The following is a 5,173-nucleotide window of genomic DNA, read 5'->3' as shown; positions in this document are numbered from 1 at the left end:
AGACTGCAGGCTGGCTATCATCCCCAGCTCTCTCTGCCCTCTCAAGATTTGAGAATCGATGTTCTTTATATCCTAGAACTCTCATCACCCTGCTGCTTCTCTAGTGGAACCAAGGTGGGTCCATTAGGTTTTGCATCCAACTAAGGAGTAGGATAGGTAACGGACCACTCCTACATCTCTAATCTCTTATGGGGGTTTCATCTTGGAAACTGCCTTTACTTGTCTAGGGCAGGTGGGAGAGAGGGAACTATAGAGCTCTTCACCTATGAATTTATTCCCACTGGTAACTGTAGTCTTCTGTTCTGATAGCCTTGATGGGCAGTGGAATGAAGGTCAATGAACTGTTGTTCGATTTTTCACAGGACTTGCAGAGTTGTATCTGGCACTTCTTTAGAATTTGTGTTTCTTAATGCCTATTTCTTGAGCTCTGTCCTTTGAAATTCTATGATAATGAAAACATCCATTTCAACATGTCATTATGTAGGTAGTCAGAAAATGAGCAACGTTTCTACAGTAAAAATAAAACCATGTAGTGGCTGCCTTCCTTGGAGCCCACCAGATTTGCTCCAGAGCAAGCAAGCAAGCCAGCCCCTCCCCTTAACCTCTCAAGTTCAGACACGCCCTCGGTTGCCCAGGTAATTACCCATTGACATGGAGATGAACTTCTCTCCACTCCTGAGGATATGCAAATGCACCAAAGCCAGGTGAGATATCCTGGAAATATTACAATTTTACCCACAAAAGTTCAGATTTGGGACAAGGTCAGGAATCACATTGGGAGAAGGAAGATACTGAGAGGAAAGCTGTGTTAAGACATGTGGCTGGCAGACAGACAAAAACTAGAAAGTTTTAAAGGATTCTGCAAGAAAAAATAATGGGAAATAAGTACTCTTCTCCACCCCTGCTCTTTCAAACATCCTCAAGGGTATTCCAGTCTGTGTTAGTGTTGGATTCTCCCAGAGGAGGACACCGCCCCAAATCACTCACGAAAGGCGTCTCTTGATGCAACAGGCAAGAAGAATTTATTCAGGAACCAGCTAGCTGGGGTCCAAGTGTTAGCCCGACGCAGCGGGTCTCAACAAGGACCCCGAGCAGTCAAAGCCGGAGGTTTTTATAACATTTTCTAAAAAGACAGTATTGTTCTACAAGCACGTAACAGGGTTTTTTTTTCCAAGGACGCATACATCTTCAGTTGGCGCCACATCCCAGGGGTTTCACGAGATAAGAACACCCTCAGCCATACAGTGTTTCAGCAAGATAAACTTGGTATGTATGACTAACTGACCAAGGTTAGCTGTCTGAAGGCCGCAGCTGCCCACCACCTGGTGTTTATCATTAACTTGTTTTCCCCCTCGTTTTTCAAGGCCTTTCTGAGTCACATATTCAGAAAATGGCCTCTGAGCTTCTCAAGATGGCTGTGCTTAGGCTAACAGGCTAACCTGTTGTCTTCACTGAATGCTTAGATCTTACATTTGTCTAAGTCCTTCAAGAAGCAGACACAAAGGATCTGAAGTCCAAGAAATTTTAGAGAAAATGCCTATTAGGGAGGAAGAGGAAGAATACTGGGGTTCAGAAGTCAGGGAAAGCTGTCAGATTGTCATGTATAAGCTTTGTGAAAGAGAGAGGGCAGGGGTGAAGGCTGGGTGAAGGTTGGTTACACTACACTGCAGTGTGCAGTCCTAAATTCAACGAGGCCATCAAGTTGTTCTTGAGCTTCTTACCCATCTGAACTGTCCTGGATATCCTAGGAAGAGACCTTCCCTGGTGCCCCTGCCATCCACAATTATGAACTGGAAGGAGCCTGTGGGAAGCATGGTCCCAGGAAGGAAGGGAAGGATTTCAGAGCACAGCAGCTGGGGCTGCCTGTCAGTTACACCTCCTGCTCATCAGAGATACAGGAAATGCATTTGCAAGGCCATCTCACACCCTAAGCAATGAATGAATGAGTAAACAAACGAATTAATATGTTTTTCTTATTTGTAGCCATTATGTAACCATTCAATCTTTTCTTTACTTCCTTGAGAACCACCCTGAAATAGAACTATACACCCACTGTTATTTATCCCATACTTCCTATTCATTTCTTCACCTACAGCAAGATGGATTCTCCTCCCAAATGCCCACTGAAACTGCTCCAGTCAAGGCAGCCGATGCCTTTCCAAGCACCACATTTCAAGGACTGCCTGAGTTTGGAGCTCAGAAACAAAGCCAGTCAGAAATGATAGTTTGATAGTTGTTCAAACAGGAATGTGGGAACAGTAAAAAAATCTGAGGGAAGGTAAAGGGAGATAAAGACTTGAAAGTTATGTAAAAAGAGAGGGGGAAGGAAAGAAGGAGGCAGAGAGGTTAAAGCAAAGTGAAATTTAAAAATAACGTTCAAGATACTAAAAAATCTTTTTAGAGAGACAGCCCTGGAAAACCCAGGAACTTCTTGGGAAAAGTAATCAATCAAATCTAATCTTCTGGCTGCTTTCAGATTTGCCAGAAGAGGTCAGCAAAGACATTAATGCCAATCTTTGCTCCCCCTAGAGGCATGGCAGTTGGTTAGGAAGTAATTTTTGCCTCTTTGCTTGAAGTGTATATAGGGCTTCCATTTTCCAGACTTCTGTACTTCTCAGGCCAGCTTCCTAGAGTTTAGCTGCTGTCTGTGCTCCTAGTAAAGGAATGGATCAGGTATATGTTTCATGAAATGACAGATCTTCAATTTAAATTTGTATACTTCACCTGGTAAGTCTGAACAAACTAATTAAAATTTCTGTCATGTTAGCCGATGCAAGTAGACAAAAGAAAAAATGCAAGTAGAAAATATTGAAAGAAGACAAAATTAACCTTAATTTCAAATAATGTGATTGAACACCTGGAAAATTCAAGAAAACAAACTACAAAGAATAAGCTAAATCAGTAATGTGGCTGGGCACAAAGTTTACATTCAGAAATCAAAAGTGTAAGGCTGGGGGCACTGATGGGAGGAGTGAGCACGTCGGACACTGACGTACCAAAGTCCCCGGCTGCTGCCCCTCCGAACCTGAAAAATGTGCCTTAGGCTAGCCAATCCTCATGCTGCTGTACATCCAAGCTCTGCCTCCCCGCACCTTCTTTAAAAATTTGCAGCCTGTCTAGTTACGTGCGAATTCCCCAGATTCCATTTCTATAGACTGGGGAAATCTCGCCCGGGTATTTGCGTTCAAATAAACTACCTGACCCTTTGTTGCCTCTCTTCGCCTGCTTATTTCAGCTAGAATTTATCTTACAAAAAGCCATCATAAATATATAAAAATATACAACAAGAGAACGTAATGGAAAATAACCCTTTTACAAAAGCAACAATAAAGAAATAAAACTTTGCTGAGAATAAACTAAGTTCCAGATTTGCATAAAGAAAACTTCAAAATGCTGCTGAGAAACTCAAAAGAAGACAGGAATAAATGGAAAAGTGGGCTTAACAGTATGAAGATATCAATTCTCCCCTGAATTTATCCATGAAAATTATAAAATCCCAATTAAAATTATCAACCTTTTTTTCAGCTAAACAAGCAGATTAAAATTTGTATATGGAAATATAAGCAAGCAAAAAATACTTTAACATATTCTGAAAGAGAAGAGCAATGAGGAGGAACTACGCTTACAGAACAGACTGTACAACCATAATTAAAACACTTAGTACTGTCATTTGGAAAAGGTGGATTAGTCAATATATGGTGAGACAACTCAGAGACCATTTAGGAAAAAAATTACTTTAAATCCATCCCTACATATATTACCCCAGGATAAATTTTTTTTTTTTTGAGAGGGCATCTCTCATATTTATTGATCAAATGGTTGTTAACATTCTGTATAGGGGGGTCAATGCTCAATGCACAATCATTAATCCATCTCAAGCCTAATTCTCATCAGTCTCCAATCTTCTGAAGCATAACCAACAAGTTCTTACATGGTGAACGAATTCTTACATGGTGAATAAGTTCTTACATGGTGAACAGTACAAGGGCAGTCATCACAGAAACTTTCGGTTTTGATCACGCATTATGAACTACAAACAATCAGGTCAAATATGAATATTCGTTTGATTTTTATACTTGATTTATATGTGGATCCCTTTATTACATTTCTCCCTTTATTATTATTATTATTTTTGTTTTTAATAAAATGCTGAAGTGGTAGGTAGATGCAAGATAAAGGTAGAAAACAAAGTTTAGTGTTGTAAGAGAGCAATTGTAGATGATCATGTGTGTGCCTGTAGACTATGTGCTAATCCGAGCTAGACAAGAGCAATAAAACAACCCCAGGATAAATTTTAAATGTGCTAAAGGTTTAAAGGTAAAAAATAAACCATACTTACCCGGCAGCGGAGATGCCATAATCATGAAGGTGGTTCTCCCCGGGGCGAGGCTGATCCCCTGCACTCCGGATGTGCTGACCCCTGCAATTTCCCCAAATGTGGGAATCTCGACTGCATAATTTGTGGTAGTGGGGGACTACCACTGCGTTCATGCTTTCCCTCATAAAAAATAAATAAATAACTAAACCATACATTTAAATAAGAAATAAAAGAATGATATGGGAATGGAAAAGCATTTCTAAGTATGACATAAGCATAGAAGTTAAGAAAGAAAAGATAAAAAACTCTGACTTTATTAATAATTTTAATTAAGAATACCACCTGAAACAAAGTAAGTAGACAAGTGACAAACTGGGAAATATATTTGCAGTGCATAGCATCAGAGGTTGATTTGCCTAAAAATAAAAGGCTCCTACAAATCAATGAGAAAAAGTATAACAACCAGATAGAAAAAATGGGTAAAAGATAAGAACATATGGGAATATCTTCATCTTCACTCATAAGGAGATCAGTATAAATTAAAACTACATTAAGATGCTATTCCAGGTATTAAATTGACAAATATCAAAAAGTTTTATGACACTCTGTGGGAAAAATAATGTAAAATGCAGTAACCTATATAAAGGGCAATTACATAAAATCTATCCAAATGACAAATGCTTGTACCCTTTAACCTACCAATTCCTCTTCTAGGAATCATCAGATATTCTGGCACAGGAAATTCAGATATTCTGACATAGTGACATGATAGATATACTTGGTTATTAAACGCATCATTGATTGTAAAAGCAACAGATCAATAATAACTCAAACATTGATCAGTGGGGTAAATAA

General features: G+C 39.4%; 1 non-coding gene across 1 annotated transcript; it reads left to right on the top strand.

The window, feature by feature from the left end:
* The first annotated feature begins 4,331 nt into the window (after positions 1 to 4,331).
* LOC140846306 (U1 spliceosomal RNA) lies at positions 4,332 to 4,502 on the top strand. Its single transcript, XR_012125337.1, has one exon. It is a non-coding gene; the product is annotated as a U1 spliceosomal RNA (small nuclear RNA).
* Positions 4,503 to 5,173: the final 671 nt, after the last annotated feature.

This window comes from Manis javanica, chromosome 14 (genome assembly GCF_040802235.1).
Source record: "Manis javanica isolate MJ-LG chromosome 14, MJ_LKY, whole genome shotgun sequence".
NCBI lineage: Eukaryota > Metazoa > Chordata > Mammalia > Pholidota > Manidae > Manis > Manis javanica.
Note: the sequence above shows the minus strand (reverse complement) of the source record. Positions and strands in the feature narration are given on the sequence as shown.